General features: G+C 42.7%; 1 protein-coding gene and 1 long non-coding RNA gene across 2 annotated transcripts in view; both read left to right on the forward strand.

Moving 5' to 3' along the window:
- Positions 1-14,063, forward strand: part of LOC116173018 (beta-1-syntrophin-like) — a 131,528-nt gene that overhangs the window by 92,657 nt on the left and 24,808 nt on the right. The gene's annotated exons all lie outside the window — the stretch shown is intronic.
- LOC116173020 lies at positions 4,806-5,462 on the forward strand. Its single transcript, XR_004145832.1, has 2 exons — positions 4,806-4,966; positions 5,024-5,462. It is a non-coding gene; the product is annotated as an uncharacterized LOC116173020 (long non-coding RNA).

A 14,063-nucleotide genomic window follows, 5' to 3' on the forward strand; every position in this document is an offset into this window, starting at 1 on the left:
ACATCTTCGATTTGATTAGTGAGCTCATTCACCGCACATGACAAGTGGGTAGATACAAGGACAGGCGAAACAGCATTGTCATAAGCAAGTTTACTGGCGGAAAGTACTGTCGGCCAGTAAACTTGCCAAATGTAAATTAGGCTATATGTTCTGAACGCCATCCAATTTAAAAAAAATAATGACAGATGTCAGAATGCATAATCATCTGTTGTGCTTTTTTTTTTTATTTTATAGCATTTATGTTAAATTTACATTTTAATATCTAGGTTTGAATGAGTAGGCTAAGCCGTGAAACAAATGATTGTGCATTATAATGACATCGGTCATTCTTATTTCAAAAGCTTAAATCTTAAATCTCTTAAATCAGAAAGCATTGTATAAGTTGGCCTTCTAAAATATACGTTTTGAAAAAAATACCCAGGGCTTTTGTGCTAAAATATCGGTGCCCAAAGGATCCTTACATCTCTTAAATTAGCCCTATATCGCCCAATCCCAAATCGGTTGTTGTGTAGAAATAGTGCGTGTGACGGTCGGACGGCAAAGTACAGGTACAGCCAATAGCGTTTTTCCACTTTGAGGAAAATATAAAAAAAGTGAATGCAAAGGTCTGTAAGTGACCTTTATGGGGCTTCAAACTTTGATATTAGCTAAAAATCGTAGACATTTTTAAATGATACGAAATTGAGGGTAGTTTGGCGCAAAGAATCAATCGTAAAATATCGAACGCGACTATGTGCAGATACGGAGACGACGATCTGAATCGAAATTTTCAAAAAAAGGTCACTATATATGTGATATTTTCAAAAACAAAAATGCCTCTTAAAAATTCAAAAAAATTGCCGATTCGGTCTACTGACATGTCGAACGTTGCAATTTATCACAAAGACCGCGTTACAGAAGGTTTCGTCAAAATTCGAAGGTTACTTAAAAAGTTATAACAACAAAATTCGAAATGCTACAATTCCCTTAAGATGTAGAAACCACCGAAGAAAAAAATTTCAAAAAAAAATTTCTTACACTTTCTTACTTGTGGAGCAATTTCATTGACATTTTTATGCTAAATTACTGTAATAAAAGCAAACAAAATGAAAGTGCAAAATATCATATTGCATCCAATATACAGGGTGATTCCTATAGTACCTGCCACCGTTTGGGAGCGTATAGGGGGTGCCTAGGGGAAGTCTTTTCATATAGGACACTTGGGGTCGAAAATCCAAAATAAGGGCGCCAGAACCAAATTTATCTTCTGGAATTTCACGCCTGTATGTAGGCAACCCAACCGACCGACGTTTCGCGCGGAGCGATGCAGAGCGAGTTAGCGCGAGGAAGCGACATGGGAGGGAGGAGGGAAAACGACAGTCAAAAGCAATAACGTTTACAAGTGTTCAACGTGGCCACCGTTGTTCTCAATGCACTTCCTACATCTAGCCAACCACTCCCCTCGAACTCGCGTGAAGACTCCTATGTCCTGGCCAACAGCCTCTCCGGCCATGACGACGCGCGCAATTAAGTCCTCTTCGGATTCGACGGGAGTCTCGTAGACGTGCGCTTCCATCACACCCCACAAGTAAAAATCTAATTGGGTGATGTCGGGCGAGCGGGCAGGCCACTCCACCGCACCTCCACGGCCGATCCATCTGTCCGGATAGGTTTGGTCCAAGTGTTCCCTCACCTGCCGTCCGTAGTGAGCAGGGCACCCATCGTGCTGGAACCAGTGGTCCCAGTACAAGTTCACTGGAACATCCATTAAAAGTTCTGGTAGCACCTCGCGCAGGAAAATCAGGTAATTATGGGCATTTAGACGCGGGGGGAGGATGTAAGGCCCCAGTAGGTTGTCCCCCAGGATGCCAGCCCAAACGTTTAAAGAAAACTTGTCCTGGTATCCTCGCGTAAACGTTTCATGAGGATTGTGCTCCGCCCAGTAGTGGCTGTTACGAGGATTGAAGGTCCCCTCTCTTGAGAATCCTTTCTCGTCAGTAACTAGCACGCTCCTCAGAAACTTCGGATTAGCTTCTTCCTCCTGGACGACTAAGTTGCAGAATTCCAGCCTCCTTTCATGGTCACCCGGCCGTAACTCTTGCACTTTCTTAAATTTATAGGGGTGTAAGTTGTTGTTGTTGGCGATGTTCCACACTGTGTGTTGACTACAACCCACCTGATCTGCTACAAGTCGAGTGCTAGTACGCGGGTTTGCCTCGAAACTTTCCAACACATCCTCCTCTAAGGCATTTACCAACGGGCGATCGCGATCACGGGCGCTAGTGGGCTGCGAAATAGGAGGAGGTCGGTGTAAACAAACAAACTTTTCGAAATGGTGCTTAAATGACCCAAGTATCGATGTGCATCACGAATCTGTGTGTAAAGTTAAGCCTCCGTCAGCTTACCTGCAATTGCCCTGTCTCGCACAGTCGGAAGTGAACTTCTTGAAAGACCTGTCTGCAGTGTAACTGACGGTTTGGATACCGCTCAGCGTACGCTCGTCGTGCAGCTCGTGCGTTACCATTTGCCAATCCGTACATGAAGTGCATGTCCGCGTATTCCGTGTTAATAAAACGTGCCATAGTGTTTATTCACTTGATACGCGTCGTTGCAGACGGGATTTCGTGGGTTTAAACAAAATTCTGATCAAGTGTCAGCCACACATCGCCGCCTGAGATCGCTCCGTGTGCACCGCCGGCCGGTTGGGTTGCCTACCTACGGGCGCGAAATTCCAGAAGGTAAATTTGGCTCTGTCACCCTTATTTTAGATTTCCGACCCCAAGTGTCCTATATCAAAATACTCCCCTACGCACCACCTACACGCTCCCAAACGGTGGCAGGTACTATAGGAATCACCCTGTATCTGATTTGATGGCTTTCTTTGCCAACATGTCCACCTGCTCATTAAGAAGAATTAATACCGCTGTGCCCTTTAATCCAATAAAATTTTACATTCCTTTTAAACTTCAGAGCTCTTAATGTAATGTTGGAAACTATAGGGTTTGATTGTAATCTTCCTATCTTATTGTAGTTTTTTAAAGCTTGCAGCACGCTAAAACTATCAGTCATGATCGCCACCTTATTACTAGACGCGCTATCCCCACAGTGGAGCAGTGCCTGCCAGATTGCGTATGCTTCTGCTGTAAATATGGATGTAGAATCGTTTAGTTTAAAACATCCTTTCTCTTGGCTTCTCGCGTTTACGAATGCGCATCCACAGCCTTGATCACCCTTTGATCCGTCTGTATACAAAATTATGTGATCCCTAAGTTCAGCTGTAATGGAGGTGTGGAGCTTACGATCGTGGTCGGGCTGCCCAGTGTACGGTGGAAAAACTACTTCGAGGCCCTTTAAATATTCCCCAAACGCTATCTCAAAATTACTTAGTGGAAAAATGCTCGAGTTAAACGATTTAATTAATGAGTACGCTTCGGTTAAGGGTGGAGAACTTTTATTTTGCCAAAACCTAGAACATAAATCCAAAACAGTGAGATTGTTTACTTTGGAGTTAGCGTTTATTGCTAGGATTTTAGCTACGTATTTGACTGCCAAAAACTTGCGACGCAGGTGTAGCGGGGGTTCTTGTGCTTGAATTAGCAACGCATTTATTGGTGTCGAACGCATGGCTCCTATGGCTAGTCTCAGAGCTTTATTTTGCATAACGTCGATCCTTTTAAGTTTATCCTTGGATGCATTGCCGTATAAAGTACTACCATAGTCTATTATACTTGAACTTCCAAAGGCGACTCGACAGCAAATCATTTTTGATCGCCCGTTACGAAGAATGAAAAATAAACGAGGCTGTTTTTCGGGTCGATTGAAAAAGCGTATACGATTGCCGTGCTAATTTATTACGAGCAAGTTTTTGCCGAATATAGAAGTTTTTTACGTTACAAGTTTTGCGCCTGCGATACCTCAGTTAAGAAGACAAAGTCGTTGTCCAGTTTTCTGTTTTGAGCAAGTGTTGTTTAATTAAAAATCCTACCCCCCGATCAACCATGATAATTATCGGTTAACCTCATCCAACAAGTTATTGGATTACCGAAGAACTGTGAGTTTTAAAAGTTGTCTGGACCAAATAATTTGGAGTTTTTTTTTTATTTGCCCGTTTTGTATACGGGTTGTGTGTTCAAAAAGGCACTGTTAGCCTTAACTTTTTCTTACAGGTTTTTGTATTTGATTTTTTTATCATGATCCTCGAAAAGTTAAGACATACAATGTTAGCAAATCATAAAACGATAAAACTGTAGAAAACAAATAGATACATCGTTTTCGTGTTTGTAGACCTTGGTGCTAAAATATGAGTCGTATTCGCTTCCACCTAAATAAGTGTCGTTTCCAAAGTCATCTTGCATCTAAAATGACGTACTCTAAAATTGTTTTCTACGTGGCATTAATCGTTTCCCACCAATAGAAGACATTTTTCTCTGCATACAACTCTATAAACCATGTACCTATTAGAAATAAGACATTTCCCAGAACGTTAAACTCATCCCCCGCCTTAATAGAAATTGAAAATATTGTTTTGACTTCCTAACAATCTTAATGAATGATAGATACCATTAAACTTGAAATATTTGAAACTTTGAAACTAAACAATTCTTCAGGTAACGCCAGATACAAATATGGTAAATACACAACGCTGATGCACCTGGTTACACAATCATAGTATTAACGTTTTTAATGCGTTAGAAAGGAGTAGGGAACTCTCTATCCCTCGAGAAGATTCCATCGTTGTTTTTGGTTCGAAATCGCCCCTGTAACACGAAGTTTAGTACGTGGAAATAATCAGATTAATTTCGTTCTTTTGTTGACCATGTGTAAATGTAGTAGATCATTCAAAATATGACGGTAGTAGCTACTTATGCATAACAAGGTTGTAAATCTGCGATAAAGTAGGTAATCTCCCCATAGGTATAAAAACGGATTAACCAACAAAACAGACACCATTCTTCTTAACGCATCGTCTACATCCAGAGTCATGAAGGTAAGTCATTTGTTAATTCACATTTCCTAGTTATCTCTTTTATATTATTTGAATTAGAAAGTGGCATTAATTACGCTGATGGTGATAGTTGTATTTGCCGTCTTTATAGACCAGGCTAATGCTCAAATTGACTGGGCGTGCACTGCAAGCTGTGCAATCTGGAATGCTTGTAAAATAAGGAATATGTATGAAGGTGAAGATGTAGCCGAGTGCGGTGATCCTCCGCAAGGATGCAACTGTGATGTTATAGCAACACGCAGATGATGTAGTAGTTGGCAGATAAGAGCATATCTGGGTGTTGAAAGATTCATTTTTGTTGTACGTAGATAGTAACATTTAACTTCACTTCACTGTTAAATGCATCACATTCAGCTTGGGTGTGAAACACCCATGGAATGTCATGCATAAGTACTAAGTAGCCTTACTCTTCAACTTTATTAAGTATAATATGTACTTTGTTGTACTTTTTATTGAATAAATGCGTTTGTTTCGTTTACGTCTACGTGTTTAATTAGTAGGTATAGAATATAGATCATTTAACTCACATATTGGATGAAAAGCTTTTTTTTTTTTTTTTTTTTTTTTTTTTTTTTTAATTATTAATGGGAATTAGGGAATGCCTATACGCACGCCCCCACTTGGGTCTATAGTGGAGGCAGTGTGGGGCTTGCACCCACTAAACCCCTTCTCCCTAATTCCTCTACATAACGTCCGGCCAGGCATCGCCGAGGGGCATTCTTCTGGCCATATGCATATTCGCGTCTTTACCCGTTTACCAGGCCTTCTTTCTCTCTGGTACCCACTATTTTCTGGCAGAGGCTATTAACTAAACGCCACTTTTCCTCGTCCGTGCACATAATGTTAATCGTGTTCTGCGGTGTTAAAGTTGTGCCTATGGCCCTATTGATCTCTGCCCTTTCACCATACCACCTCGGGCATTCGTAAATCGCATGCGCCTTGTCGTCCACCAATCCACAGTCTACGCAGTCTTCATTTCCTCTCTTCCCGATCTTGTGTAGGTATCTCCCATTTTCCCCGTGGCCGGTTAAAAATTGCGTGAGGGTGTAATTAACTTCGCCGTGCCCGCGACCTATCCATTGTCTAACGTCCGGGATGAGGGTTTTCGTCCAGGATGTCCTTTTATCCCATTGCAGTTGCCACTCCATGCATGTCCTCTCCTTTCCCCATTTATTGGCCCTCGCCTTCACCGCAATTTCTGCCGGTGGTATTCCGGCCACTACACAAATGTCCTCGGTTGCAACTGTCCGGTACGCGCACGCCACTCGGATCGCCAACTGTCTTAATATCCTATTGATAAGGTTCCTAGCATTCCCCCGCGCCAGCGCACTCGCCCACACTTCACACGCGTAAAACAACACCGACTCCACTGCACTACACAGTACACGCCTCTTGGAAGCCCTAGCTCCTCCTTTGTTGGGCATTATTCTATTGAGGGCCGTATAAGTATTCATGGCTTTGTCGGTCACATACCTAATGTGCTCTATGAAAGAGCCGTTCTTGTCTATTACGACCCCCAATACTTTAATAGCCTTCTCCGCTTGAATCACTTGGCCTAGTATATTCAGCGAGACCTCGCCCAGCCTCCTCCTTCCACACAGTAGCGCTACCTTAGTCTTTTCCGGTACCATCCGCAACTTTTTTTTGTCCATCCACCTTTTAATTAGAGTTACCGCTGCCTGTAATTTCTGTACGGCTGTCTGCATATCCCTATCTGCTACCATTACTGTAATGTCGTCCGCAAAACCAAGTATGGACACTCCTTGCGGAACGCGCAGCCTCAGCACTTCATCGTACGCTAAGTTCCACAGTGTGGGCCCTAGTACTCCCCCCTGTGGTACTCCTGCTTTCGGGCTGAACTTAAGCAGGCCTCCTTCCGGTTTCTGCACCTCAATAATCCTGTTTGTAAGGTAGCTCTTTATAATCTTAATTAGGTACGGCGGTGCCCCTTTTTCCTCCATTGCTCTGACTATATCCGGGTGCGTGACTGAGTTAAATGCGTTCTCCACATCAAGCGACGCCACGAGGCATATTTTCCTCGTCCTGCGTGTCCCGGTGTTGGCCAAGTTTCTAAATTCCGCTATCGCCTTAATCGCCTGCACCGTAGACTTTCCTTTGCGGAAACCGTATTGCCGATTTGCGATTTTACTCCCAGTGGCCGCCTCCAACCTTTGCTTAATGACTTTTTCAAAAATCTTCCCAATAAAATCCGTTAAGCATATGGGTCTGAGTTTTCCGTTGCCCTTGGGTATGAGCACCAAGCGGGATTGCTTCCATTCCGTCGGATAATGGCCTAATCGTAGGTATTTATTCGCCAGCTTGCTCATAATTTCCGGTACCTTCATAATTGTCTGTTTCACCACCACCGCTGGCACCATATCCGCTCCTGGAGCCTTGTTATTGGGTAGCTGTCTAGCCATAGCTATCACTTCAGTGTCGGTGACCTCCTCGAAATCGCCGTCAGCCGTGTCGTCTAGTGTCATCGCTTCTCTATTGGGGAAGAGGTCCTTCATCAGTTGGTAGAGAGTCTCGTCGTCCCACCCTACGAGGTGCTCCCTTCTTTTGAACTTTCCGGCCACAATTTTATACCCGCTTCCCCAGATGTCTTGGTCTAGTTCATCGCACAGCTTCTGCCAGCAGTTCTTCTTACTTTTATTTATTGCTTGTTTTAGGTCATCTCGGCAACTCTTAAGGGTAATCAGCAATTCCGCGAGCGGTTTGTCTGCCTTCCTTGCCCTCGTCACCTCCCTTCTCTGGCGTATACACTTCTTCCTCATCTGGGCGATACTGTCATTCCACCAGTAGGTGCCTCTCCCTTTGCATTTTCTCAGGGGCATTGTGGCTTCGCACATCCTTGTTAGCTCTGCCCTTAGCTGTCTCGCGTCTGGGATGCTCCTGCCTTTGAGTTTCTCAATTTCATTTAATAATTTATCTATATTCAATTTGTTAGTGTTCCACCCACTCGTTGGACCGGCGTCTTCAACCTTGTCTTTTATTTCCGATGCCAGTTGCCATGTTATATAGCGATGGTCACTTAACGTTTCTTCCTCCTTCACTTCCCAGTTCGTAATTCTCTCCCGCAGTATTTCGGAGCACCAGGTAAGGTCTATGTGGGAGCACTTCTCCCCGCGTACGAAGGTTGGTGTCTTCCCCCTATTCAGAATGGCGAGGTCGTAAGTGGCTGTCCATTCTAACAGGGTATTCCCTCTCTTGTTTGCTTTGGTCGAGCCCCACACTGGAGAGGCCGCATTAAAATCGCCGGCTAATATAGCACTTCCCACACCAAGTTTTCTCATATCGTTCCCGAGTTCGTCCAATCTTCTAACATATTGTTCCTCTGTTTCATTTGGTGGTAGGTATACGGTGAAGATACAAACTCCCTCTACCGCCACCCACGCGTAACCGTCCCCTGCTCCCACACTCTTTATTAGTAACTTTTCGTTCAACACTTTTATGCCCGCTTTGCCACTCACATCATAAACGTCCGCGAAGCGCACGGCTTTACCCATTTCCGACATAACCATAACGTCGATGTTAGCACTGCTAGCGGTTTGTACTGCTAGGTCATAAGCCACCTTCCTATTATTTAAATTAATTTGAAGCACCTGGAGCATCTGCCTAGTCATATGTAAATGAGGAGTTAGAATTGATAATGCCGGACGGACTGACAAGACAGATTAAAACAAAATAAAAGCGGGGTGTTATTGCCGCAAGAGCTATCGACTAGATGTATATATATCACAGGTATGATCACTGTCATTATGGCGGGGGTACCTTATTAATTAATTTGGTAGCCTTCCTACCTTTTTCTGCTGCCCTAATGGCGGCCTTAAACTGGGGGCATGCCATCGTCCACGGGGCATGACCGTCGACCTCGCAAACCGCGCACCTTTTCGCATTTTCACACTTATCTTTAAAGTGCCCTTGCTCCCCACAATTTAAACACCTATCCTTCACCTCTCGCGTCCCGCACTTCGTTTCTTTGCCGTGGATCCCCCAGCACTTCGCGCACTTATGTACCTCCACTCTCTTGCGTAGATTACACCTGGTGATCCCTATCAATAATTTGGAAATGGCATCCATGTTTTCCTCCTTGGTTCGAGGAACCAGCAATGTGGCAGACCTTTGACCATTAGCCGCTACCCTAATTTCCGAAACTTCGACTGTTCCTTTGGCGCCCTCCCCCAGTGCACTTTCGACTGCTACCTGGATGTCCTCTCTGTTAGTGATCTCATCCATATCTCTAATATAATAGGCCGTTTTCTCACCTTCCCCACGGACTCGGCACTGGGCGCTCTCCCCGAGCTCTTTAATTAGTTTTTCTTGCAGCTCGACCGCGTTCCCTTTATTTCTGTCTAATATTAATTTCAGATTCCCCTCCTTTGTCCTGTGAGTCGCCTTGAGTGCCCCTTTCTCACTACCGGCTAGCACGTTTCGGGCTCCCCTGAGAAGATCTGCATAGGTTTTTGCCTCGTCGCGTACTATAATGGCCACAGAGTCGGCAGTCCGTTTGCTGGGACCCTCTTCTGTAGGTGTCCGTTTTGGTCCCTCCATACAGTAACTGATGCACTTGTTGTAACATATGCACTCAGCCAATTTTCTCGATAACTCCTTGTATTGTGGGTTGGTAAAAATTTTAACCCTGGTTTGCTTGACCGCCAGTATTTTCTTTGATGCCTTCTCGATTACTTCCCATATGCACTTGGCGGCCTCCTCTTCCGACTTCCCCTCGATCGCTGCTAGGAAAAGGAATCTGTCCTTCCCCTCCTTCTCTTCTTCCTCTCCTTCCTCCATAATGGCTTCAGATTTCTTAAAAATTGTGGTTCCCCCTTTGTACGTCTGCACCTTTCCAATCTTCTCGCGGAATTCGGGATGCCTGCTGCTCATTTTCTCTCTCACCTTGTCTTCCGGGCCTTTTCCATATAGGATAATTTCATTTTCGAGCCACCCTTCATGTGCGTCAAGCTCGTTTCTAGCTGTTCCCTTCGGCCACTCTTCTTTGGTCGTCGCCCATGCCGATTCGAATGTTTCGCAACCCTCTATTTGCCTTTGTAATTGGGACCTTTTAATTTCCTCTGCCTTTATGGCCGTACCGCATCTTGCGCAGTGTGACGTCCGCCTTGGCGACTCTGGTGTCGCTGTTCTCCCGTCTGCCTTGTCGGTATCTTGTGCTCTATTAATAAAGTTAACTACATCTTCGGCTGCCAGCTGAGATACTGCACTACTTAGCTCTGCGGTAACCTCCTTTATGCCTTTCGCAGTGTTGTTGCTGATGAGGCCCCCTAGCTTAGTCGTTTTCATGCTTATTCGCCGTATTAGTTGCACAATCTTATCATTTAGTGCCTTTCTGTTTATTCTTTTCGGGTCAGGCATTGGGATGTCTTCCCCCCATTTCTTTCGTTTTGGCGTTACCATATTGGAAGATTTTTCAACCGAGTGGCCCGCTTCATCATCCCAGCTGAAGTTGATTTCCCCAACTCTGGGCGTTTTCGGGTCCGAATCGCTTACTTGCTGCACGTCTTTCATCTGCTCCTGCAGTGACGCCATCATTTCTAATCCGTTTTAACGTGAAAATTTTTTAATTGGTGCCGAGATGTAGCCCTTTACCTCCCGAATCCAACGATACGTATTGCGTCCCCGTGCGACGCACCTGTCTCCTACAATCTGCTTATCAATTGGCACCCCGTGGGTAGCTACTGTTCCATAATCCGCTGCGCGATAACGTCGGTTCCACCGGTAACCTTTGCGCTCTTAGAAGCTAAACACCTTCTCTTTTGAACGGTATCTCTACGATCGGTACTACGGCTGTCACACGCGAAAAAAACAAGTTGTGACGTCACGGGTTAACGTTTCTACTCAGAAAGGGGTACACCCCCCCGAGTGGGGTGTCGTTCGAACCGCCTTTTTCCTTTCAATACCACGATGGCCTTTTTTTTAACAATAACTCAATTTTTTTACGGTAGCTATGCGCTTTCAAAGCTGGTATAAAGATGGGGTTATATAACCCCTTGTGGTGACCGGCCAGCCAGTGACCGGTGCGCGTTGCGCTCTGCTATTTACTCCCTTTAAAATGATATAAACTCCTACCTTATCGTCCAACCCCTTCAGGTAGAAATCCACTCCTTCCGGAACAGCACGTACACTAATTTATTACAAACAAATTTTAAAACTTTAAAAAATCCATAACTTCTTTGTTTATGGTCCGATTTTCTTCGGATTTTCACTATTAAAGTCTACAAACAACACCGCTTCACGCCGACTACAGCTCCGTAATTAAAAGAGCAAAACAAAACAACACACGCTAAAACAAGTACAGCTCGACGGTAACACGTACGAACGCTAACGCTGGTAGAACCAGAACTGGATGAAAAGCTGTAGCAGTACAATTGTACAAGCTGCCGAAGATGCAAGCACTACCATAATGGTAAAAGCCGGCGTGCTTGGCCACACAGAAACTGTAATTATAGTCGGCAAGGTGTAGATAGATTGTGTGCTACTTCTAAAGGGCACATGAAGAAAGTTATGAGGTGTTGGAACGCAACGCGTTTATTTCAAGCGCCCTACGAAAATTGTGCATATAACGGTCACAATTTCAGATAATCTTAAATAAAACGAAAACTATAACAGGTAGGTATAGATTGTACTGAATGTAATAATTGATCGATGTAGAATATTTTTCCACATTTGAAAAAAATAAAGCAGGTCTCATTGGAAAAAATCAACTTTTTAAGGTTTGAACTTATATTAAACTTGAACATTCATTTTAAAACACCCTGTAGAATGGCAAACAAAATATAAATTATATAATGAAGTTATATTAATTTGAAAAATGACAGCCATAAATGAGATAATATAAAAACTTTAAAACAGCTTTAAAAAACTTTAAACTTTAAAAAAAATAAATATAAATATAAATGTGTATTATTATGGGATACTGGGTAGGGCGGCTCCATCTTCATAGGCATATGTACCCTTCCATTTGTGGCGGGTACCACGGATACACATGCTGGTGGCTCTGATTATTGCTATACTTATTCTAGCACGTAGCCAACCCATTACTATTGATAGGGGTCAGGTCCATCGATCAGCAAGGACCTCACCCAGGTGTCTTATAAAAGATGTCAATTGTGGGGCAAAAACACCATCAGTGGAAGTTACAAGTGGGGTGAACTTTGTATGACGAGTCTCACATGGGCCACAGTATTTCAAAATATAAATCATTCGCATGTAGCTTCACGTTAGTATTGTTGATTTTTGAAGTGAAATCAACGGAACCATAGGTACAGGGCGCTAAAGAAAAGAAGTCCAACGAGAAAAATTTGTAAAATCTTGAATAACTTGAAAACCTTTGATACTAGGTATAGGGAAATGTGGTATCAAATGAGGTAGATTTCGAAAATGCAATAAAATATATTTATAATTAGAAACTTGCTAATCACATCCGTTAAAACCGGAAGTGAAACGATCATGATAATATTTTCTTTCGATAGATCATGAAAAACTATGCTGGTATGCAAATTCTCAGATTTAAATTATTAATGGAAGTCTAAAGACTTTTAGGTAACGGTTTGCGTGAAACACCCTGTATAGTCCGGTCGAGATAGTAAGTACCGTGCGTTTTTTGTGGAGATCTTTGTTTGATTTTAATTAATTTAAAGATGTGAGCCACTTTAAAAAAATTGGTAGTAGTGAACGACCGGATGTTTAACATCCCCCTACAGTGCCCATAGATGGGAAGAGGGTAAAATTCAGAATAGTCAAAATTTGAAACTCTGATCGTCTTCTCCCGTTACACCAATTCCGTGACAGATATTTTACGCGTTCGTTTTCAGCTAATGGCATTATTACATATGGACCCAAATTGCTGTTATATGGGGTATAGTTTGTCCCTTCAAGAATTTAATCTTTTTAATATTGCGAGATTATATTTATAATTTCGTTTTGTACAGATCCTCGAAAAGTTAAGACATACAATGTTAGCAAATCATAAAACGATAAAACAAAAACTTGAAAAAACAAATACATTGTTTTCGTCCTTTTAGACCCTGGAGTTCATATATGAGTCATATTCGCTTCTTCCTAAATAAGTGTAGTTTTTAAAGCCATATTGCATCCAAAAGGGCGTACCTACTCTAAACTAAACCAAATCGTTTCCCACCAACAGAAGACTCTGCCATCCCACTCGATAAACCCTGTACCTATTCGAAGTAAGACAAACACAAAGTCACAAAACCGATGCCAATAGTTACAAAGGTATAGTATTAACGTTTTTAATGCGTCAGAAAGACGTAGGGAACTGCCCATCCCTTGAGAGGATCCCATTTCCATCGTCGTTTTTTGGTTCGAAATCGTCCCAGCAATATAATTATTCAGATAAGTTTCGTCGTTCTATTTGCTGTAACTTTAATATATTATTTAACATATGACGGTAACACGGTAGTAAAAGTGCGATAAAGTAGAGCCTCTTAGGTATAAAAACGGTTTAACCGAGTATTCCTCTCTATATACAGAGTCATGAAGGTAGGTCATTTGTTAATTCACATTCCCTAGTTATCATTTTTATATTATTTTAATTAGAACGTGTCATTAATTGCGCTGATGGTGATCGTTGCAATAGCACTAGACAGAGAAAGGCATGTCTTGGTATTGCAAAATTCATTTTTGTTGCACGTAGGTAGTAACATTTAACTTTACACTTCACTGTTAATAGCATTACATACGCCTTTGGGTATGTGAAACATTCACTGGATGTCATGCATAAGTAGCCTTATTTAGTTTACTCCTCACCTTTATTAAGTGTAATACCTTGTTGTATTTCAATAAGTGCGTTTATTTGGTTTACTACCAATACATTAAACAAAGAAGCCAGTATTTAATTAGTAGGTATTATATAGAATTATAGATAATAATTTAGCTCACATGTTGGCTGAGAAGGTGAACCAAGCTCCCGAGGATTCAGGCACTACCATCGTGCTTGGTCACACAGAAACTGTAATTATAGTGACCCAAGATCTTGTGCTCTCGAATTTGCACCCAACCCATCCAGTTCTAAAGGGCACAGGAAGAACGGCATGAGGTG

Source organism: Photinus pyralis, unplaced genomic scaffold (genome assembly GCF_008802855.1).
Source record: "Photinus pyralis isolate 1611_PpyrPB1 unplaced genomic scaffold, Ppyr1.3 Ppyr1.4_LG6, whole genome shotgun sequence".
Taxonomy (NCBI): domain Eukaryota; kingdom Metazoa; phylum Arthropoda; class Insecta; order Coleoptera; family Lampyridae; genus Photinus; species Photinus pyralis.